The sequence below is a fragment of the Capsicum annuum genome, chromosome 8 (assembly GCF_002878395.1).
Source record: "Capsicum annuum cultivar UCD-10X-F1 chromosome 8, UCD10Xv1.1, whole genome shotgun sequence".
NCBI lineage: Eukaryota > Viridiplantae > Streptophyta > Magnoliopsida > Solanales > Solanaceae > Capsicum > Capsicum annuum.
In genome coordinates, this window is record NC_061118.1 from 162,795,712 (window position 1) to 162,821,720 (window position 26,009).

The following is a 26,009-nucleotide window of genomic DNA, read 5'->3' on the forward strand; positions in this document are numbered from 1 at the left end:
CCATTTTTCAGGAGGGTCCTGAACAGAAAGTAAAATCTCATTTTTCAGGAGGGTCCTGAAAAATGGGACTTTACTTTCTGTTCAGGACCCTTCTGAAAAATGAGATTTTACTTTATGTTTAGGACCCTCCTGAAAAATGGGATTTTACTTTCTGTTCAGGACCCTTCTGAAAAATGGGACTTTACTTTCTGTTCAGGATCCTCCTGAAAAATGGAATTTTACTTTCTGCTCAGGACCATCCTGAAAAATGGGATTTTACTTTGTGTTCAGGACCCTCCTGAAAAATAGGATTTTACTTTCTGTTCAGGACCCTCCTGAAAAATAAAAATTTACTTTCAGTTCAGGACCCTCCTGAAAAATGGGATTTTACTTTCTGTTCAGGATACTCCTGAAAAATGGGACTTAAGTTTCTGTTCAGGAACCTCCTGAAAAATGGGATTTTACTTTGTGCTCAGGTCCCTCCTGAAAAATGGGACTTTACTTTCTGTTCAGGACCCTCCTGAGAAATGGGACAACGCTTTTAAAAATGAAATACTACTTCACTATAATCTTTATTTGGGATAATTTTCGTTCTAGTTTTAATTTTGGGTTTCAGGAGCCCGCCTGAAGAACAGGGTGATGAAATAGCAAGTCAGGAGCCCGCCTGATGAACAGGGTGATGAAATAGCAAGTCAGGAACCCGCCTGAAGAACAGGGTGATGAAATAACAAGTCAGGAGCCCGCCTGGAGAATAGGGTAAAGAAATGAAAAGTCAAGCAACAAAGCAAAGTAATTGAAAGCCAAGCAACAAGGTGAAAGAAATTGCAAGTCAGGAGCCTGCCTGAAGAGTAGGGTGATAAAAGTCGAGTCAAGAGCCAACAGAAGCTGTATAGATAGGATTTTTGTAATTTCATTTATGCTTTAACTTGTAATTTGCATTTCTGATGTAATAACAGAGTCGCGGACCGGAACCTCGACGGAACCTCACTCGACTCTCCAACTCGGTATAGTCCATCTCCGTCCAATCCTTGGAGATACTTGTCACTTGATCCCTTCATAACTTGGGTGGGTAGGCTGTCCTAATTCAAAACTCAATAGTCCTTCTTTCTTCTGTTTCTTCCTTTGAATAATGATCGAGATAAAATTCTGTCTCGTTGTCTACTTCTTTGTCTGAAAACACTTTGTGTTTACATTCAAAAGGGGAATGATGTAGACACGTAATTTTTTCCCCCTCAAAAGTTCGATTTTATTCATTTCTACCTTATCATATCATGTACCCTCCCCCACGTGATTACATCCCACAAAAAATACAAAAAAAAAAATAACTGTCAACAAAATCCCTAACAAACTTTTATTCTGTTAACACCCTAACAACTCTCTCCAATGAAAAAGTGACAAATCACCACCTCACCACCCCATACCCTACCCCTTACCCCTACCCCACGTCACCCCCCTCTTTTTTCTTGTCCAAGAAGAAAGGACTCAAAAAGGAAAATACAATATATATACCGACATACACACAAAATAGGCAATGAACAGTAACAGAAAAGGAAAAAGATTCAGCTCTTTCTCTCTAGACTCTCACACTCTCTTTCTCTCTCTAAGCTCTTTCCGGCCGGTGACCAGCGAAACCATCTCCACCGCCGCCGCCGTCAATGTCTCCTCTCCTCTGATCTTCAACCAAACCCGCCAGATCTGCCGCCGCCGTCACCGACCAAACCCCCATCGCCGCCGGAGAAGAAAGCCAAGTCAGCTGCTGCTCCACCGACAGCAGTCGCTGCTCCGGCTGCGGCGCGTCAGCCAGCTCCGGCCGCAGCTCGTCCCACCGACGACACCGCCGTCCAACCAACGATGGTGGCGATAACGCTGCTACAACCACAGCTTCCTCCGTTCACCGCCTCTTCGTCCGACCAACGACGGCAGCAGGCACAGGAAATAGTGAAGCCGGTGACCCCTAAACGACATCCAGCCCATTTCCCATCGACTTCGATGAGATTTCGTGTATGAGTCTTCTCAATTTTTCATAATTTCAGTTTCGGTTCATCTGGTATTTATTATTTCTTTGTGCAAGGATAGTTGGAAATCGATGGTTTGGGGTTTTGAATTTGAGATCTTGGGTTATTTTTGAGTTTTATTCGATTTTATGGGTCATTCATCGTGAGGCTTTGTCGTGGTTTTTCCATCTTTCTGGTTGAATTCAATATCGAGTTTGGAGTTGTTCGTTGTAAGGTTCTCCGATCGAGTATTTTGGTCTTCGGATTTCTTTATTATCGACAAGGGATCAGTTTCATCGAGGTCCATTTCTTCTACCGATCTTTATTTTGTCTTGATTCTTTATTGATGTTGTGGGTGTGGATGATTTATTTGTTGTGTGTTTGGTTTGAATCTTCGTTGTTTGTGTTGTGTTTGATGTTGGTTTTGGATTATGAGAGGTGATTGGAAAATCGAAGCAGGCACTAATCATGTGGTTTAAAGGGAATTCGGGGCGCGAGTTAAAAATTGTTAAAGTGAATTAGGATTAATTTTGATTTGTTGTTGTTTTGATTCGTCGTTGTTGTTACTTTCACGGCTAATTATCAATTTCATGATAGTATCAAGGTAAGTCAAGCGGGTAGGCAATCGTAGGTTCGGGTAGGTGAAATTTAGGAATAAGTGTTTCGTGGAATGTTGGAATGTGCGTGTGAATGTCTCTTTCTAGATTATCGTGTTTAATTTAGATGTATTTATTTAGCCGGGGAATGCTCCGAGTTCGTTTGTATTTATTCACCGGGGAATGCCCCGACGTATCATGTTGGCGGAAAATGATCGTGATGAAGGCCCGCGGCGTCGGGTAAGGCATTGGAGCTTAGTCTAGATTTAGTTTAGACTAGGACTTATATTTTCGTATTTTTTTCGGACAATATAATTGGACTGGACTTTACGTTTTTGGACTGCTTTGTTTTGTTTATTGTTTGATTAGTTTGCGTTCTTTTGTGTGGTTTATACAGTTCATAATGCCCAAAATAGTCGATACACTCTACTGAGCGACGGTGGTTGAACCACGGGATCGAGGGGTGCCTAACACCTTCCCCTCGGTCAACAGAATTCCTTAGCCGGAATCTTTGTCCGCAAAACCAGTTTAAGAGTCAAATGGTTTCGAAAAGGATTTTTCAAAGGTGACTTGGCACAACGGATTATGCCAAGTGGCGACTCTGAATAAAAAATGCAAATAATCCTTTTCCGAAACAAAATTTTCATTTCTTGTCACTTAAATAATAAAATCCTTTCGAACTTTAAAATATACCATTTTTTTGAGTACGTGAAAAAAAGGGGTGTGACATAGTATCTTTGGTGTTGAGGGATTTGAACTTGTGGAGGTTTTGGTGGACATAGTCTATCAACCCCCTCTTTAATTCTAATCACGTCAGCCTTCATTGACCCCACATAACCCTTTATTGTACTCACATCACCCTTCATTGAAAGGCGACTTGGCCTATTCAATTTCTGCTTCATCTTACTTTTCCTGAAAAATAAATACACCTCTTGGAAAGGTCATTCTGATCTTGTGTTGAGGGTATTTGATACTTCATTGTGTTCTTGTTTATACTTGAACTCTAGTTGAAGTTGTTGTAATATACAAAACCATATTGTGGGAAATAACACAAGGTATATACTAGTTTTAATATTCTTTTTTCATCGACTTTCAGGTTCAATCTGACACATTTCTATATGAAGTTGAACATATACATTCACATATTTTCTCGTGCTTCAGACATATTAAACAATTTTCAGGATGAGCATGGCAATCTCTAGCTGAGTATTTGTAACGACACAAAAGGATTGTAAGAATTGTATGAAGCTTCGTTTCTCTCTACAGAAATCCAAACTAATTTTCAAAATGCTACAACATCCACACTGATAAATCTAAAGAGTTACATTGATCATAATCATTGTGGAGAAGACAATATAATGGTCGAATTAATCCTCCATGCCATGGAACTTCCAAGACATTGGATGATGCCAAGATTAGAGACAGAATGGTATATTAGCATTTATGAGAGAATCTCAAATGCTAATCCTCTTTTGCTAGAGCTTGCTAAATTGGACTTCAACATTATTCAATCAATCCACCAAAATGATTTTGAGAATTCTATTAAGGTGGATACTTTTCTAATATATTCTTAAAGAGCTAATTATTTAATGGTGACAGATTTAGAATTTAAAAATTATGAGTGCTAACAAAGAAAGAGTAGTCCTAGATTGGATAAAAATTCGAAACTTTCAACTATACTACTTTAAACTATATTCAATTGAGTCTTACAGTGATCATACCGAAAAACACCAAAAAAAAAAAAGGAAGGGGAAATTATCTGTTTCTGGAACATGGGTTTTAAATTTTAAGGGAATTTTTTTTCACCCATAAAACTTCACTTAGTTTTAAAATATATGTCCAAACACAACTTCAAATTCAACATTTTTTTTTCAAGAAGTTTAAGTAATACACGTTGTTAGTGAATGAATAATTTCTTATATTACGAGGTCAAAATAGCGTATCTTATTTACAAAACTTTTATTCAAACATATGAATGCTTACCTGTAAATATATAAAACTTCATAAATTAAAGGTCTTTTCAAATACTCTTTCATGAGTTCCAAAATACTTATCACGTTTCACCCTCTTGAGGATAAATTATAGCAATTTCTCTCATACAACATTAGTTTTGATGTAATAGGTGGTGGAAGGACACAGGGGTTGCAAAAAAGCTGTCATTTTCAAGGGATATATTGGTTGAGAATTTTATTTGGGCTAGCTGTGGGGGCATTGTTTGTGCCTCAACACAGCTATTTTCGAAGAATGATAACAAAGGTCGTTGTTTTTATTTCAATTATAGATGATATTCATGATGTTTATGGCACACTTGATGAATTGGAACACTTCACTGATGTTATTCAAAGGTTAGTGAGTCAACTAATAATTATAATTAGAAACGAACTGTACAAATTTTCTAATCAATTATCTTTTTCTTTGTGTTTGTCATGCGAAAATTTTATTTCTTTGTTTTATAAAATTAGATGGGATATGAAAGCAACGGAACAGCTTCCAGAGTATATGAAAGAATGTTATCTTCCATTCTTCAATATTATCAATGACATGGCATATCAAGTTCTCGAAGATCAAGGGATTAACGTCCTGCCCTACCTTACAAAATCAGTAAGATTCATTCTTTTCCAGAATGCTCCCAAATTTACTCCGAGGTAAATTCAATATTTATATTTATTGAAATTAATATTTTAAATATCTTCTCACCGATCGAACAAATTGCATCTTTTGAACTATGATTTCAAAATTAATATTTATTAAAATCCAATGAACTTTCATATTTTTTATTATGTCAAAAAGCGATTGAATTTGATCATTAAACCTATTAATAAGAATCGGTCGTTTTTTTTTTTGGTAAAAAAACAAGGGGGTCGTTGGATCCCGTTAAACTTCGAAAAAACTCTCTACAAATATGTCTTGAAGAATGGTATATACATACATACATATATATATATATATACACACACACATATACATACATATATATATATATGTGTGTGTGTGTGTTTATATGTATACACATACATGTCACACCCTTTTTTCGTACTCCAAAGAAGATTATGATTTTAAGTTCGAAAAGGTTTTCATTATTAAAGTGACAAAATGAAGATTTGTTCTGAAAAAGGATTATTTTTTTATTTAAAAAACTCAGAGTCGCCACTTGGCATAATCTGGTGTGCCAAGTCACCATTGAAAAATCCTTTTCAAAACGATTTTGACTCTAAAACTGATCCGCGAACAGAGATTCCGGCTAAGGAATTCTGTTGACCGAGGGGAAGAAGGTGTTAGGCACCCCTCGATCCCGTGGTTTGACCACGGTCGCTTGGTGGAGCATATCGGCTAACTTGACACTAAGAATGTACAAACCACAAGGAAGCACGTAAAGCAAACAAACAAACCAAACAAAATGAATCAAAGTACAGTGTTCAGTCCAATTATACATACCCAAAATAAATAAAATGCGAAAAACAAATCCTATCTAACCTATACTAATCCTAACTACGCTCCCAGGCTACTCGACGCCTCGGGCCTTCATCACGAACGTCTTCCGCCAACATAGTACGTCGGGGCATTCCCCGGTGAATAAATACAATGTGTCTCGGGATATTCCCCAGCTAAATGATACATTCGATCCAAAAGCAATAAAACCAAACCATTCAACACGCATTTCAAGCATTCAATAATTCAACGAGTAAGCAATTATTCCTAAGTATTTGCCTACCCAGCCTAATGTTTGCCTGCCCGCTCGACGACATATCACATTCAGCATCAACAATGAACCAAAATACCATAATATTCACTTTTTACCAATTTTCAATTCCCGTCCCGATTAATTCTCAACCGCATGATTAAGCAAGTCTCAATTAAATCAACCAAGCGAACTACGACAATTAAAGAAAAACTCGAACACACTATCAAAAATTAATCACCAAACTCAAACATGAATCACACAAATCAACGATATCATTACATATAAAATGAAAAGAGATAGAGTTTAAGAATTTGGACCTCAATTTATGTCAAATGGGATTTTTCGAGGGAAGCTGCTTCACGGACTCGATGAACCTCAACAATGAACCAAATCCAAATTTGATTTCTATTTCCCCAAATCGAACACAGGAATCACAGAATAACAAGAACCCATACCAGATTTAGCGTACAACATCACGATTTCAACCGCAGCACCCTAACCCGACCCGAAATATCTAATTCCGGCCAAGAACTCGCCGAAATTAGCAACCACAGTGGCGGCAAAAGAAGTGGGTTACGTTTTTGGTGGATTTTTGAGCGGTTTAATGCATTTCCGATGAGGAGCAGGTGTTTTTGATGGGTTTGAACGGATTTAGAGAGAAGGTAGCCGGATTACAAGATGAGATGATGATTTCGGCGAGAACGTCACCAGAATATTCAACCGGACCTGCCTTTTATCTTTTCTTCCCCCTCCGTTTCCTCACTGTCTCTCTCATCTCTCTTATTTCTTCACTCTCGTCTCGATCTCTCCCACTCTCGATGTTTTCTTCTCCAATTTCGATTAATTTTGTCTCAATCTCCCTTCACTCTCTCAATCTCCGATGGTGTGTGAGTGTGTAGTGAAAATCGAACAAAGTGGAGGATTGTGTGTGTTCAGGGTTGAAATCCCAGTGACTGCGTGCATATTCCCTAATTTGTGCGAGTGAGTGTGGGTGAATTCCTCTGAGAATCTGGTGAAATCCCTCTTTTGTGTCTGACCAGTATATGTAAATTTTTGTGATGGTGTGTGTATTTGGTTATCTTTGTGTATGAACTCTGTGTGTGTGCCTTTTCATGGAAAAATGGAGTCGATCATCCTCTCCTCCCTTGAACTCTATCGTGTGTGTGTGTATGGTGAGGTTTTGGTGTGTGTCTATGGCGTGAGGTTAGTGAAAAAAATATCCTGAGAGTATAATGTGTATGTATATATATGCCTCCAAAATGGAGTGTGATCCCTATATGTATAAAAAAATGAAAACAAAAGGGTTCTTGGCACCTTCTTGGAAGGTTCCCTCGTGGGACCCCCTTTTTAGTGTATGTTTATCCTTTTTGCCTTTGTGGACAAGAAATAGAGGGGTGGTGAGGTGTTGTCATTTGATAGGGTAGGTTGTTGGTTTGTTATTTTTGTCTTTTTGCAGAGGAATTATCATACAGATGAGGATACATGGTAGAATAAGGTAAATAGGCAAAAAAATATCTTTTGGAGGGACAAAATTACGTGTCTACATCATGCCCCCTTTTAATGTAAACGCGCAGTGTTTTCAGACAAAGAAGTAGACAATGGACAGAATTTTATCCCGACCCTTATTCAAAAATGAAACAAAAAGAAGGAGAAAAACTAAGTATTGATTTAGTACATCCTACCTACCCAAGTTATGAAGGAATCAAGTGACGGGTATCTCAAAGGATTGGAAAGAGATGGACTATACCGAGTTGGAGAGTCGAGTAAGGTTCCATCGAGGTTCCGGTCCGCGGCTCTGTCATTACATCAAATATGAAAATTACAAGTTAAAACAGAAATGAAATTACAAAATCCTATCTATGCAGTTTTCCTTGACTCTTGATTCAATTTTTATCACCCTATTCTTCAGGTGGGCTCCTGACTTGCAATTCCCTCAACTTGTTGTTTGACAATTGCTTCTCCTTATTGCTTGACTTTCAATTGTTTCACCCTGTTCTCCAGATGGGCTCCTGACTTGCTGTTTTTGAATTTCAATTTCTTCACCTTATTGCTTGACTTTTAGCTTCTTCATCCTGTTCCTTTGACGGATTCCTGACTTGTAATTTCATCACCCTGTTCTTTAGACGGGCTCCTGAAACCAGAATTAAAACTAGAAAGAAAATTATCACAAACAAAAATTATAGTAAAGCAGTATTTCATTTTTGAAAGTGGAGTCCCATTTTTCAAGAGGGTCCTGAACAGAAAGTAAAATCCTATTTTTCAGGAATGTCCTAAACTGAAAGTAAATTTCCATTCTTCAGGAGGATCCTAAACAGAAAGTAAAATCCCATTTTTTAGGAGGGTCCTAAACATAAAGTAAAATCCCATTTTTCAGGAGGGTCCTGAACAGAAAGTAAAATTCTATTTCTCAGGATGGTCCTGAACAGAACATAAAATCCCATTTTTCAGGAGAGTCCTGAACAGAAAGTAAAATCCTATTTTTCAGGAAGGTCCTGAACAGAAAGTAAAAACTCATTTTTCGGGAAGGTCCTGAACAGAAAGTAAAATCCCATTTTTCAGGAGGGTCCTGAGCAGAAAGTAAAGTCTCATTTTTCAGGAGAGTCCTGAACAGAAAGTAAAATTCCAATTTTTAGGAGGGTCCTGAACAGAAAGTAGAGTCCAATTTTTCAGGAGGGTCCTGAACAGAAAGTAAAATCCCATTTTCAGGAGGGTCCTGAACAGAAAGTAAAATCCCATTTTTCAGGAGGGTCCTGAACAGAAAGTAAAGTCCCATTTTTCAGGATGGTCCTGAGCAGAAAGTAAAATCCCATTTTTTAGGAGGGTCTTGAATAGAAAGTAAAATCCCATTTTTCAGGAGGGTCCTGAACAGAAAGTAAAATCCCATTTTCAGGAGGGTCCTGAACAGAAAGTAAAATCCCATTTTTCAGGACCCATAAAATCCCATTTTTCAGGAGGGTCCTGAACAGAAACTAAAAGCTCATTTTTCAGGAGGGTCCTGAACAAAAAGTAAAATTTTATTTTTTAGGATGGTTCTGAACAGAAAGTAAAGTCCCATTTTTTAGGAGGGTCCTGAACAGAAAGTAAAATTCCATTTTTTAGAAGGATCCTGAACAGAAAGTAAAGTCCCATTTTTCAGAAGGGTCCTGAACAGAAAGTAAAATCCCATTTTTCAGGAGGGTCCTAAACATAAAGTAAAATCTCATTTTTCAGAAGGGTCCTGAACAGAAAGTAAAGTCCCATTTTTCAGGAGGGTCCTGAATAGAAAGTAAAATCTCATTTTTCAGGAGGGTCCTGAACAGAAAGTAAAGTCTTATTTTTCAGGAGAATCCTGAGCAGAAAGTAAAATCCTATTTTTCAGGAGGGTCCTGAACAGAAAATAAAATCCCATTTTTCAGGAGGGTCCTGAACAAAAGGTAAATTCTCATTTTCTAGGAGGGTCCTGAACAAAAGGTAAATTCCCATTTTCTAGGAGGGTCCTGAACAGAAGGTAAAATCCTATTTTTCTGGAGGATCCTGAACAGAAAGTAAAGTCCCATTTTTCAGGAGGGTCCTAAACAAAAAGTAAAATCTCATTTTTCAGGAGGGTCCTGAATAGAAAGTAAAGTCCTATTTTTAAGAAGGGTCCTGAATAGAAAGTAAAGTCCCATTTTTTTGGAGGGTCCTGAACAGAAAGTAAAATCTCATTTTTCAGGAAGGTCCTGAACAGAAAGTAAAATCCCACGGATGTGCATTTCCAATGGTAGCTGAATTAAGTGAAGCGAATTTTCCCCTATTTCAACAAAGAAAATTTGTTAGGTAAAAACTTAGTGGTGGCTTTCAACTCTTGGCTTCTTAGGTATCTGCCCCGGCACTCGTTCCTTTCATATTTGTTCCAAATCGCTGATACTTGCCCTGTCTTGCCGCATCATTAACCCGGATCCAGATTGAGGGAAGTGAGTTTTGACTCGAACAATGGGTTTTCATTTTACCATGCCTCTGAGGTGCACCCTTTTCCCAAATTTGAATGCTTCCATGAATCCAACAGCCTGTCGATTGATAGACTTCCTTTGCTTCGTGTTGAATTATGATCATATTTCTTTTATGTGCTAGTCCTTGGATTTTCCTCATATAATTGGAAAGACTGGTAGTAAATTTTGAAATCCTTTCTCGCTTGTTTTGAAATAGACTTGACTTAAAATGTAAGGAAATGATGGTGACTTTTATTTTGATAAATGACATAAAAAGACAAAAAGCATGAATATGTAAATGAAAGAAAAGGGCAATGTCCCATATTCAAAAAGAAAACTTATTTGAATACGACAACCAACTCCAATGAGTATGACATGCATTTTGGATTAAGCTGCCTGATCTTTCTATCCAAACTCCGCATTTGTTGTTAAGTTCGTGCCTTTGCCGCTGAGCCGCTTCTTGAAATCCATTGGACTCATACATCACATTCAATTGACGACATCTTAAAAGAGTTTCGCCAACAAATCTTTTTCTTTTCAGTTTCCACTTTTCTCTTGAACTTGCCATCGCCTTACGGTGCCCGCGAGGGTTTTCACCAATAAGACTCTCTCATTTTTATTTCTCTCCACTCACCATCGCCTTATGGTACCTGCGAGGGTTTTCACCAATAAGACTCTCTCATTTTCATTTCTCTCAACTCACCATCGCCTTATGATGCCTGTGGGGGTTTTCACCAATAAGACTTTCTCATTTTTTCCTGATTTCTTATACTGAGGGAAACAAGTGGTACCTTACAATGTATCATCATATCCATTGCATGCTTAGCCTTAACATTATCAAAAATTGATCTGACGAACTTTCTTTGGTTGTAACTTGGCTTTTGGATAAGGTTAAAAAATGATGGCAAGAGGTTCAAACGACACTTGAAGTGGGGGTGGTACTTACAACTTTTGGAATCGACTCAAACAGCACATTAACTCATGCCCCAATTTTTGTTGACTGGGTGACTCTAAAATCTTTATTTGGTTGGACCGAGCCCAAAATAGGGCAGCCTACGTATCTCACTCCTAAGAGAGGAGAATCAGGTTGCACGTAGTTCCATAAGCTTGTTCTTTGTTTTGATTTGATTTTTTTTTTCGAACTCTTTCTTTTATTCTTATTTTCTTGACATTTATCTTTGACTCTATTTTGATTCCAAAAGAGGGATATGAAAAAAAAAATAAAACAAAGCTCAAACGGGTAAACAAAGGATGACACAGTGTTTGGATAGAAGAATAATATGCCTTCATCATATCAATCTTCAAAAATGCAAGAACTAAACATGCAATAAAATCAACAAAGGATAAAATATCATACATAATATCTTTTGACCGCATCAGTATTGATAGCCATTTCTGCCATTTTGCCTTCAATATCTGTCAAATATAAGGCTCCGTAGAGCAACACTTTCTTCACAACGAAGGGACCTTGCCAGTTAGGGGAGAACTTGCCTAACCTGGTGAGGAAGGATACGTTTCAATACCAACTGACCAGCTTCAAAATTCCTGGGACGGACCTTTTTGTTATATGTTCGAGCCATCCTCCTCTGATACAACGGCCATGACACATAGACGTTAGCCTTTTTCCTCAATCAAACTCAAATGTTCCAGTCCGGTTTTGACCCATTCGTCATCATCAATCTCTGCTTTTACAATGACTCGAAGAGAGGCAATTTCATCTTCTGCAGGGATGACTGCTTCTGTCCCATACACCAATAAATATGGAGTTTCCCCTGTTGAAGTGCAAACAGTGGTGCGATAACCTAGCAATGCAAACGGTAACTTTTTATGCCACTGTCTAAACCCTTATACCATTTTTCACAGTATCTTTTTTATATTCTTATTGGCGGCTTCTACAGCACCATTGGCCTTTGGGCGATATGGAGTAGAATTTTGATGTGCGATCTTAAACTGTTGACACACTTCTTGCATCAAGTGACTATTGAGATTGACAGCATTGTCTGTAATGATCATCTTAGGAATTTCAAACCTACAAATGATGTTGGCATGAACAAAATCTACCACAGCCTTCTTTGTCACTGACTTGAAAGTTACTGCTTCTACCCACTTTGTGAAGTAATCAATGACTACCAAAATGAATCTATGTCCATTTGATTCCTTCGGCTCAATCGGTCCAATCACATCCATTCCCCAAGCCACAAACAGCCATGGAGCGGCCATTGCATGCAACTCAGCAGGAGAAGAATGTATCAGATCACCGTGTACCTGACATTGATGACACTTTTGAACAAATTAAATAGAATCTCTCTCCATAGTAGGCTAGTAATAACCTTCTCGAAGAATCTTCTTTGATAAGACATGACCGTTTATATGCGACCCGCATACTCCATAGTGTATGTCAACCATGATTGCCGAGGCTTCTCTTGCATCTACACACCTCAAAAGTCCCAGATCTGGGGTTCTCTTATATCAGATCCCCCCACTTAAGAAAGATCCACTAGCCAAATGCCTAATAGTCCTCTTTTGATCGTTGGTGCCATATGTTGGGTATTCTCCTGACTGACTGTATCGCTTGATATACAAGAACCAGGGTTCTCCATCGAGCTCTTCTTCAACCGCATTACAGTAAGCATGCTGATCACGACTCTGTATATGTACTGGATTGATGTACGCTTTATTAAGATGTTGGAGCATTGAAGACAGAGTGGCTAAAGCATCAGCAATTTCATTAAGAATCCTTGAAATATGCCTAAATTTTACTAACACAAACCGTTGACATAGCTCTTGCAAGCGTTGTCGATACGGGATGAGCTTCAAATCTTGAGTCTCCCAATCGCCTTGAGTTTGATGGATGAGCAAATCCGAATTCCCCAACACCAATAATTCCTGGACTCCCATATCAACAGCTAACCTCAAACCAAGAATGCAAGCTTCATACCCTGCCATGTTGTTAGTACAGTAAAATCAAAGTTGTGCTATTACCGGGAAATATTGTCCCGATTTAGAGATAAGAACCGCACCTATTCCGATTCCTTTCATATTGGCAGCTCCATTGAAGAACAACTTCCAACCTGGATCAGTATCTATAACGACTTCATTGACACACGATACTTCTTTATCAAAAAAATATGTCTTTAATGGCTCGTACTCTTCATCGATGGGATTCTCAGCAAGATAATCTACCAAGGCTTAGGCTTTCATGGCAGTTTGAGTGACATATACAATGTCGAACTCGGTAAGCAATAGTTGCCACTTTGCCAATCGACCTGTCGGCATAGGCTTCTGAAAGATATACTTTAAAGGATCCATGCGGGAGATGAGATAAGTAGTATAGGATGAGAGATAATGCTTCAACTTCTGTGCTACCTAAGTTAGGGCATAACATGTCCTTTCAAGAAGAGTATACCTGGCCTCAAATGCGGTGAACTTCTTGCTAAGATAATAAATATCCTGCTCTTTTTTGCCTGTGACATCATGTTGACCCACGACACAATCGAAAGAATTGTCCATGACTGATAAATATAAGATCAAAGGCCTACCAGGCTCCGATGGTACCAGCACGGGCAGATTTGACAAATATCTTTTGATTCTGTCAAATGCTTCCTGACATTCTTCAGTCCATTCTATCGCAACACTCTTTTTCAGCAACTTGAATATGGGCTCACAAGTGGTTGTGAGTTGAGCAATAAACCTGCTAATGTAGTTCAGTCTACCAAGCAAACTCATCACCTCCGTCCTATTCTTGAGCGGGGGCAAATCTTGAATGGCTTTGATTTTCAATTGATCAATTCAATCCCCCGAAGGCTAACCACAAACCTCAATAGCTTTCCAGATGGAACTCCAAATACATATTTTGCCGGGTTGAGCTTGAGATTATACCTGCGAAGCCTTTCAAAGAACTTTCTTAAATCTTTAACATGGTCGGCCCGAATTTTCGACTTAATAATAACATCATCCACGTAGACCTCAATCTCCTTATGCATCATATCATGAAACATAGTGGTCATGACTCTCATGTATGTTGCTCCAGCGTTCTTCAAACCGAATGGCATCACTCGATAACAATAGGTCTCCCATAGTGTGATAAAATACGTCTTCTCCGCGTCTTCATCATCCATAATGATCAAGTGATATCCGGCATAGCAATCCACAAAAGAGGCAACCTCGTGTTTAGCACAATTGTCTAGCAAAATATGGATGTTTGATAGTGGAAAATCATCTTTCGAACTTGCTCTGTTCAAATCACGGTAATCAACACACTCGAATTTTGCCATCTTTCTTTGGTACAGGAACAATATTGGATAACCACATAGGATAACGAGCCACTTGAATTACTTTGGATTCAAGTTGTTTCATGATTTCCTCTTTGATTTTAATACTTACATCAGTTTTAAACTTCCTCAACTTCTGTTTGACAGGAGGAAATGCGGGATCAGTTGGCAATTTGTGAGCCACTAATTCAGTCCTTAAACCAGTCATATCATCATAAGTCCATGCAAAAACATCCTTATAATCAATTAATGCTTGAATCATTCCATCTTTTACCTATGGCAAAGCATGTACACTGATTTTAGTTTCCCTAACATCTTCTTGATTCCTTAGATTTATTGGCTCAGTCTCATTCAAATTATGATTCGGTTTGTCTTCAAACTGTTCCAACTCTTTGCTTATTTCTTCTAGTGCTTCTTCTTCATCATATTCCACATCCTGCTTCTTTACATCTTGATTAGTTTGGATTTTAAGATCAGGCTGAAAATTCTGCATGCATGTCATGTCATTAGAATCAGCAAAAAGAGAACTGTATAAACAAAATGAAAAACAAAATATATTAGACACGAAACAAAAGGGACATTGCATTTTATTAAATAAAAAGATAGAAGGGTTTAAACATAAATGCCAACATAACATAAACAAATTAAAATCTGAATTACAACCCTGAAATAATTTGGATAAACAGAAAGAAAAACAAAATAAACTACCAAAACTCCCTCCTGATAGGGAGAGGAGTGACTTCCTAATTATTGAGCTGGATAGCTAGACCTATGAATTGCACGTCTGTCATATCGGTACCTTCTCCTGCTTCGAACATATCAACTTCAATAAAAAGGTTCTGGCAGTCATCAACCAATTCAACTTCAAATTCCACTTGCTTTGTGACACCGCTCTTAACAAATGATTCACTGAGTAGTGGCATTGAGCGAGAGAGTGACCATGTTTCCTTTTTCCTTCCCTTGGCTTTCTTTAGATCTTCAGCTATAGGCTTAAATCCCAAATGAAATGTGCCCATGTTCTCACTAGGATATATGGGACAAACTATACTGTGCAGAGACGCTCCCAAACCCTTTCTTGGCTCAAATCCATATTTCCAAAGTTTACTCACCATCATGATAGAAGCGAAAGACAATTGCGGTCCCGGTATAACCTGTCATTCAAGCATACGATTCACTGGCATTGTATCAAAGATTTGATAGACGAATGTCTCCTCTACGTTATTTGCTTCAATAAGAGACAAGGGAGAACCTTCGCAGGCGGACAAATCTCCTTCACCGTGAATAACCACTTCTTGTCTGTCATGCTCAAACTTAATCATTTGGTGTAGTGTAGATGCAACCGCCTTGGCCTTGTGGATCCACGACCTTCCCAACGACAGATTGTAAGAGGAGTCTGTATTCAATACTTGAAACTCTATGGTGAACTCAACAGGCCCTATGATCAACATTAGTCCTATTTCGCCAATGGAGTTTGATTTTACACCATCAAAAGCCCTGACATATATATTGTTGGGCCTGATCCTCTCAGCACCAATATTCAACTTTTGCAAAGTAGAAATAGGACAGATATTTGCACCTAAACCTCCGTCAATCATAATATGAGTGACGTAGAAATCTTTACACTTCACTGTAATATAAAGGCCCCGGTTATGCCCTGTACCTTCAACAGGAAATTCATCGTCAGAAAAGCTGATTCGATTGACCTCAAAGATTTTTCAACCATTTTCTCAAGCTGATTTACTGTAATCTCCCTAGGAACATATGCTTCATTTAATACCTTCAGTAAAATATCACGATGCTCCTAGGAGTGCAACAACAAAGATAAGAGGGAAATTTGAGCAGGGGTTTTCTTCAACTGGTCTATTATTGAATACTCTGGCAATTTCATCTTTTTCAAAAGTTCTTCGGCTTCTTCTTCGGTGATAGGTTTTTTGATAGATGATGGTCCACTCACAATTGGCTTGGACTTTCTTAAACTTTCAGGCACAAAGCATCTTCCTGACCGAGTCAAACCCCCTACCTCATCTACATCTTCCACTACTTCTTTCCCATGATAGGTCATCACGGTCCACCCATAATTCCAGGGAACCCTTTTTGTATTAACTATCGGAGGTTGGGTCACCGATTTGAGGAGAATAGGCGCTGCCAGTGCTCCTTTCACCATCAAGATAGGCTTACTCGAAGCTCCTACCATTGTCAACTTAGGTTTATCCTAACTTAAATCAACATACCTTCTGGAACTTTGCACCGTGATCAGGGGTTTCTTTGTGCTTTCTTGGGTTTTATTTTCTCTCATTCCTTCCTGGATCAATGACATTAATTTCAAAGACTCTGCTATGTTCACCGATTTCTCCTCAATGGTCTGTATCTTGATGATAGTCTTATAACACCTTAACGACTCTTTCCCGTTATATATCAATTCTAACATATTGGTTTCAGCATGGGTTGACAGTGGATTCTGGTTAATGTTTGGACCCTCCGGGGCTTGAACCAGCATCTGATTTGTGTCAATTAAATCTTGGACAGCTATCTTTAAATGCTAGTATTTCTCAATATCATGGCCTAGTATGTCAGAACAGTACACACACCTTAAAAGAATAATTGAGATTCCTCGGCGGTGGATTTGAAAGCTTTCCTTGAATTGGGCTTAAGACCTTCAACTTTCTCAACCTATCAAACAAGCTAGCATATGACTCCCCAAGAGGTGTGAATTAATTTTTGACTGCCTTCTCTTTTTTATACTCGGGCCTAGGTTGAAAATTGGGTTTGGAGGGGTTTTGGTAATTCGGTGGAGCGGGTGGGTGATTTTGTAGAGCTTGCACGCGCCTTTGCGGGTAAGAAGAGGTTTGGGCATATGGATGCGCACTATATATTGGTTACGGAGATGGTGAAATGGAATATAAAGGGTTTTGTGGAGGGTAGTAATGGTGGGGAGGAATTTATGGAGCTTGGGCGTAGACTTGGGCTTGGGATTAGGGATAGGGGCGAGGTGGTCTTTTGGGATAGGAATGGTTTCTAGCTACGACAGTCGCCATGTCCTCTTTCTTCTTTTTACCTCCGAATGTGCCAGATCCAGCTTGAATTGCTTGTGTGGTGGCTTTCAATGCGGCAAAACTCACTATTCGCCGGTTTTGATTCCGTCCTCTATCATCTCCCCCATTTTGACGACTTCAATAAAAGACTTTTCCATTGCCGGAAGTAAATGTTGAAAATAGGTCTCATCCTGTGCCTGAATGAAAACCTTTACCAACTTACTTTCTTTCATTGGAGGCTTTACCCTAGCGGCCTGTTCACGCCACCTTATCGTGTATTCCCTAAAACCTTCAGTGCTTTTCTTCTTCACGTTGACCAGGGATTTCTTTTCCAGAATTAGGTCGATGTTATACTGAAAATATTGCACAAACTCAGAAGCTAAGTCATCCCAGTTGTTCCACTTATCGATATCTTGATCGATAAACCATTCTGAAGCCAGATCAGAAAGACTCTCGCCAAAGAAAGCCATGAGCAGCTCTTCCCTTCCTCTTGAAGCCCTCAATTGGTTGCAATAACATCTCAAGTGTGCCATGGGATCACCATGCCCTGCATACTTCTCAAACTTGGGCATTTTAAAACTGAGGGGAAGGTTGATGTCTGGGTACATGCAAAGATCTTTATAGAAAACACTTTTATAACCTCCGACTCCCTGCAAATTCCTTATGGCCTGTTCTAAACTTTTCAACTTCCGCGCTATGACTTTCTGTTCCTCTGTTGCGACAGGTTTCTCTGTATCAAATGGAAATGCAGGTGGCTGAGTGTACCCATACGGTTAATTTATTCTCAAAGTAGGCTTCGGGGCATAATATTGACTATCTGGAACCTTTAATACTGGCTTACTGGCAGACCGAGGAAGCCCCATTGTCGGACGCATAACATATGTGGGAGCTTCAGGTGGTGGCAGAGCCATGAATACCGGTGTGATTGTTGGCTCCAACTGAGCAGCGGGTCTTGATTGGGGAGCTACCAAGGGCACACTAGAACTGCCAGGATAATAATGTCACGGAGTGAATCCTGGCGCGTGCTCAGGTGACTCAGTATGAGTAGAGAATTGCGCCTGAGAGAGCGGTGGTAATTAGTGATATTCCCAAAACCTTCAGGGAGTAGAGGAGGAGGCATTCTGCTGGCCCATGCCCAGTGCAAATCTATCAATCGTTGTCTGAGCCTTAATACCTCATCATTGTGTTTTGAACTTTCTTCCCTGTGATCCTGATCTGGGTTAATGAGCAAATTTTCAATCTCTCTGCTAGCCATGGCGATCTTTGCTTTGGATCTAGTGAAGTATGGGTGACTAGCCAGAGTGCTGCAAACCTACCACTGTTATCTGAAAGAACATGCTCATCAAAGACGACATTCGTTAGGATTAGGGCACACAACAAGCATGGGAATCACATTGGTAAAATTGTCCTAAATTCATGTTCATTTCTACCAGCTTTTGAGGGTAGTGAGGTCATTTTAACATCATCCCGATTTTTATCTACACTTATTTGCTTCTTTCCTCCAAACACACCCTTTTTTTTCGCCCTCCTTTCCCTCTCTCTTTTTTTTCGTATCAGTCTCTGTTCTTTCCTTTTATTATCTCATCATCCCTTCTTTCTTTTCTTCTCTCGCTATCTACCTTCATTTTATCATTCTTTATGGCTTTTGTTTTTTTCTTTAAAAGAGGAAAAATAATGAAAAACAATGAAATAAAATGATTAGATCGAACCCAAAAGTAGGTTGCCTATGTATCATGTTGTACATGAATCAGATCTTGCGTAGTTCGGGCAGCATATGCATAAACATCACACAATTGAAGGGGTTTTTTTCTTCTTTTTTTTCACGAAAAACAAAAACAAGTAAACAAAAGAAAGACGTAACACCATAACATTTTGATGAAAGAAACAACAAAACATACAACAAATTTAGGACCACTTTAAAACTAAACAACAAATACAAAACAATATTCTAACCCCTAACGACATGCGTGCAATTACTAATAAAGACCCAAATATCAAAAACAACTTGACTCCGGCTTAACACAGACACCACCCTACAATGACAGAAACATAAAAGACTCAAAAATACATAAAGATAAGACATGTTCTTTCAAACTGGTGCTCTGTGTGACGTCCCCGACTGAGATGAACCCATCTATGAAGTCCACTCTTTTCCACTTAAACTTTGCAACATATCCTGCAACGATGTTTTGATACTTGGGAACAAATTTCTCGCCCGTATCCCCGCCTCTTGGAGATTACACCCGCAAAGGTTTTCTGACACCCATCCACAGTTATGATCAAACGTGACAATTGAACTCTCAAAAACTCCACCTTGGCACCCTGATCTTCTTGCTCATCATCCTCTACCACGATTGCTTCCCGTATTCTCCCTCTAAGTTGGGCTGGTAAGGGTCTACTAATGCCACGGGGCAAAGATTATAGCCAGATTTCATAGTTTTGAGTGCATCCTGGATTTTCCTCGAGAGTATCAACACCTAGCTTTATCGCGTTATTCCAGAATTGCTCATATTTGCTTTCCCCCATGGCTTGGTTTTTAAAGTACTCTACATCCTTTAGAAGGTCCATTATTGGGGGGACGTCTTGCATCCTACCCAAATGACGCATCACCCTTCTTAGACTGTAAGGCCTAGTGCAGTTAAGTCCTATCAAAACTAGATAGAGTTGCATTTGAGATCCAATCAAGATTTTCTTAGGACGAAACCACATATAGCACCAAAGAATGTTGTTCGGAGTTCTTGATTCGAGAAATTCAATCCAAGAATTGACACCCATAGGAAAAGAAAATTTGTCAAAACGCATTCTCTCTTGCATGGCTTGCACTCGATCATTCAGACAACGGCCGATCACATCTGCTCTAATCAAAGAAGGCGTATGCAAGTGCTCCATCATCCACAACTGCAATATCAGATTACTCCCCTAAAAAAATTGTACCCCTCCTTTTACTTCAGTTAAATCCTTATATATTTCTGTTAAGATCATTGGTACAATGATGACCTCAACTTTTTTCTTAAATAAAGCTATCACCACTGATTGTAGACGAGTATTGATACACCTCTCATCTAACGAGAACACTAAGATACACAACAAATCTAGATAGAAAACCTCAAGACGACGTTGTTCCCAGATTTTTTTGGTAGTACTGAATTCATCCCAAAAGAAGTAGAAACCCTCTAAGGACCCAAATCTAGAAAACAAATAGTCCAAGGAAATCCAAGATTGTTTGAGACATCCCAGATGCTTGTTATCTTTTAATCCACAGAGTCGAAGGAATTTCTTACGAGTATGATTGCGGGCTACAATCATCTGTTGACCAATGTAAGTCAACTGAAACAAATGAGACACTTATGCCAGGGTAGGAGTCAATTCACAACTTCCGAACCTAAACACCAAATTATTTGGATCCCAGAAAGTCAATGCAGCTTCTATTAGATCCGGACGAGGCGTGAGATATATGAGTGCTACAAGATTTCCTAACACTTTCCTCACTTCGTGCTTTTCAGAGTAATTGAACGTGCCCTACCACTTGATCAACTTTTTGGGTACCTTGACAACCATAAGGACTCTAGACTTTGTGGATAGATCCATCCTGTAGTAGCAGATATGAAATTATCTCAAAAATTTGATAAGAGCAAAAGGTTCCCAACCAATGGGAATTTGATGCGGACATACGTTGATGGGACAGACCGCTTCATGACTCCAAATCGCCGAACAGTAACGCTGAATTAACTCAGCCTACTTGGCTAACAACTCTAGGTTACGGGGTAAAAGACCTAGTCTAAGACTAAGACGATGGCCAAAATAAAGGTTACCGGACCCACCGAGGGTTGCCTACGTATCTCGTCCCGAGGGACGGGAATCAGGTATGCGTAGTTTGTCCATATTGGACAAATAAAGATTAACTAACAGACTGACCCTAATTTAAGAGACACAACCAAAGACCGATGAATAAAAGAAAAATAGAAAAAAATTGGGTTTTTAATTTGACACCAACAACTATGAAAGAAACTTTTTTTTTGAAATTTTTGAATTATGAATGCGTGGTGAAGGAATAAAAGATTTTTTTTTTGATATTTTCATTATATGAAATGTACAAAACTTCTACCATTTTTTATTATACTTCTTTTTACATTTTCCTTTATAAAACCTCCTATTGTAAAAAAAAATCTTTTTTTTGAAATTTTTGAATTGTGAAAAACAAAAGACATAAAGAACTCTAAAAACTACAAAACTTTTTTTTGGACTAATTTTTTTTTTTGACTCTCTTTTTTTTCCTTCTTTTTTTCGATTTTTCCTGTCACACACCTTACTTCTAACACATGCTTATCCCAAATCAGTCCGCAAAGTGACCACGTTACCCTTAAAGATGCAACATTTAGCACGTAGAGATGCTTTAGAGGTAAGTCTCTTACAAAGGTCCAAGTGGGCTCTGCTAGGTCTTCAATATGATGTGCATAAGAATGACCTAAAGGCTGACCTACGTTGTGGTTTACTAACAAGGCCGTTTGGGGGAGCATATGGTCGATAGTGGCTGCTTTGCTTTCCACCTACTCCATACATCCAACGGCTCCCCCCCCTAAAATAAAGGTGACTCAACTAGAGTTCGTGCGCACGACGTGTACTCCGAGACTTGTTGCAGAAATAATTGACTCGGGTTATGCAAATGATGTCAGATATAAAGTGGTAACACATAAAGAAGAACTGTAAACAAAGAGCATAGAAACGCACAACAGTGATAACAATAACACAAATAATAATCACACACAATGTTCATACACCAATAATGCCAAACAAAGCCGATACGACTCCAAAAAAAAAGTTCAAATTCTGAAAAGTTTCCCAGTAGAGTCGCCAGAGCTGTCACACCCCTTTTTCGTACTCCAAAGAAGATTATGATTTTAAGTTCGAAAGGGTTCTCATTATTAAAGTGACAAAATGACGATTTGTTCTGAAAAAGGATTTTTTTTTATTTAAAAAACTCAGAGTCACCACTTGGCATAATCTGGTGTGCCAAGTCACCATTGGAAAATCCTTTTCAAAACGATTTTGACTCTAAAACTGATCCACGAACAGAGATTCTGGCTAAGGAATTCTGTTGACCGAGGAGAAGGTGTTAGGCACCCCTCAATCCCGTGGTTTGACCACAGTCGCTTGGTGGAGCGTATCGGCTAACTTGACACTAAGAATGTACAAACCACAAGGAAGCACGTAAAGCAAACAAACAAACCAAACAAAATGAATTAAAGTACAGTGTTCAATCCGATTATACATACCCAAAATAAATAAAATGCGAAAAATAAATCCTATCTAACCTATACTAATCCTAACTACGCTCCCAGGCTACCCGGCGCCTCGGGCCTTCATCACGAACGTCTTCTGCCAACATAGTACGTCGGGGCATTCCCCGGTGAATAAATACAATGTTTCTCGGGGCATTCCCCGTCTAAATAATACATTTTATCCAAAAGAAATAAAACCAAACCATTCAACACGCATTTCAAGCATTCAATAATTCAACGAGTAAGCACTTATTCCTAAGTATTTGCCTACCCGGCCTAATGTTTGCCTGCCCGCTCGACGACATATCACATTCAACATCAACAATGAACCAAAATACCATAATATTCACTTTTTACCAATTTTCAATCCCCGTCCTAATTAATTCTCAACTGCATGATTAAGCAAGTCTCAATTAAATCAACCAAGCGAACTACGACAATAAAAGAAAAACTCGAACACACTATCAAAAATTAATCACCAAACTCAAACATGAATCACACAAATCAATGATATCATTACATATAAAATGAAAAGAGATAGAGTTTGAGAATTTGGACCTCAATTTATATCAAATGGGATTTTTCAAGGGAAGCTGCTTCACGGACTCGATGAACCTCAACAACGAACCAAATCCAACTTTGATTTCTATTTCCCCAAATCAAACACAGGAATTGCAGAATAACAAGAACCCGTACCAAATTTAGCGTACAACATCACAATTTCAACAACAGCGCCCTAATCCGACCTAAAATATCCAATTCCGGCCAAGAACTCACCGGAATTAGCAACCACAGTGGCAGCAAAAGAAGTGGGTCACGTTTTTGGTGGATTTTTGAGTGGTTTAATGCATTTTTGATGAGGATCAGGTGTTTTTTATGGGTTTGAATGGATTTAGAGTGAAGGTAGCCGGATTACAAGATGAGATGATGATTCCGGTGAGAACATCGCCGGAATATTCAACTGGAGCTACCTTTTATCTTTTCTTCCCCCTCTGTTTCCTCACTGTCTCTCTCGTCTCTCTTAGTTCTTCACTCTCATCTCAATCTCTCCCACTCTCGATGTTTTCTTCTCCAATTCTGATCAATTTTGTCTCAATCTCCCTTCACTCTCTCAATCTCTGATGGTGTGTGAGTGTGTAGTGAAAATCGAACACAGTGGAGGATTGTGTGTGTTCAGGGTTGAAATCCCAGTGACTGCGTGCATATTCCCTAATTTGTGCGAGTGAGTGTGGGCGAATTCCTCTGAGAATCTGGTGAAATCCCTCTTTCGTGTTTGACCTGTGTATGTAAATTTTTGTGATGGTCTGTGTATTTGGTTATCTTTGTGTATGAACTCTGTGTGTGTGCCTTTTCATGGAAAAATGGAGTCGATCATCCTCTCCTCCCTTGAACTCTATCGTGTGTGTGTGTATGGTGAGGTTTTGGTGTGTGTCTATGGCGTGAGTTTAGTGAAAAAAAATCTCCTGAGAGTATATTGTGTATGTGTATATATGCCTCCAAAATGGAGTGTGATCCCTATATGTATAAAAAAATGAAAACAAAAGGGTTCTTGGCACCTTCCTGGAAGGTTCCCTCGTGGGACCCCCTTTTTAGTGTATGTTTATCCTTTTTGCCTTTGTGGACAAGAAATGGAGGGGTGGTGAGGTGTTGCCATTTGATAGGGTAGGTTGTTGGTTTGTTATTTTTGTCTTTTTGCAGAGGAATTATCATACGGATGAGGGTACATAGTAGAATAAGGTAAATAGGCAAAAAATATCTTTCGGAGGGATAAAATTACGTGTCTACAATACATATTTATATACATACATATGTATGTATATATATACATATGTATGTGTATACATATATACATATACATACACACACATATATATATATATGTATGTATGTATGTGTATGTATGTGTGTATGTGTGAGAGTCGTATTGTCAATTAGTGGGCAGATTTATGCAAATCATACTTACAACAAGAAGCAAGGTGGTACCACAGTGGACATAAGCCAACACTGCAAGAGTACATGAATAATGCATGGATCTCAATAGAATTTCCAATGGCATTAGTGCATGCAATGATCCTTGTTAGAAATCCAGTTACCAAAGAGGCGTTGGATTCTTTAATTTAAACAATTATCCTAACATAATTCGATGGTCCGCTACAATTTTTCGCTTCATCAATGATTTTAGGACATCTTCGGTATGCTTTTATACCTTTATCTCGAATAAGATTAACTTATATTAATGTATCTTTAATTACTATATTTTATTTACAACTTCAACTTACTTTGTTTATGTAAATATTAACAAGTGCAACAAAATTATTTTGTTTATAAATTTTGAAATATATATAGTTTCAAATCCCTCCAGCAAAATAAGCTCTTGTTTTTCTCGTAGGTTAAAGAAAATGAATTTCATACAAAAAGTTGAAATTGTACTTCTCCTTCAAAAAGATAAATATATAGACGGCTAGCTAGCTAATGTGTCTCATTTAATATATCTAATTCCATAATTAATTCAGGATGAATTGAAAAGAGGTGACGTTCCCAAATCAATCCAGTGTTACATGAACGAAAATGGTGCTTCTGAAGAAGAAGCAAGAGAGCATATTAGATTTTTGATAAAGAAGACATGGGAAGCAATGAACACAGCTGAAAGAAAAAATTCTCTATTTTCTGAAACATTTGTTAGAATAGCAAAGGATATTACAAGAACATCACACTTCATGTATCTGCATACCGATGTTAAAAGTAGCATCTCTAAGATACTTTTGGAGCCTATCATTATTCCTAATGCTCCATCCTGCTAAATAATTTTATCCCTGGACTTTGTATCATTACTTTTGTTTTACATGTATTCCACAATGTAGGATTCAGAATTCAAAGCTTCTAAGTTCCTATGGTATTCTCTGGTTAATATGTAATACTAACTTTTTATATTTTATAAAACTTTAATGTGCGTATAGATCTATGGAAAGGCTATATTTTCCCATGAACCGGCATATTGTACACTAGCTTAGTCTGGACTATCTTGCGCTAGATTTATTGTCATTAATTTTATGTTAGTGTTTTTTCTTATAATTTAATTTTCAATTTTTCACCTTTGGATCGAGTTGTAATTTAAATTAGGAGTTGCTGACATCATGTTCTTTGATATATATTTGTACTACAAAAATACTGGACAAAGAAAATAAAAGTTTCACAATTATTGCACTGGACAGACAAATAGAATTCGACG

General features: G+C 38.5%; 1 pseudogene; it reads left to right on the forward strand.

Moving 5' to 3' along the window:
• Positions 1 to 25,581, forward strand: part of LOC107879452 — a 25,839-nt pseudogene extending 258 nt beyond the window's left edge.
• The last annotated feature ends 428 nt before the right edge of the window (positions 25,582 to 26,009 follow it).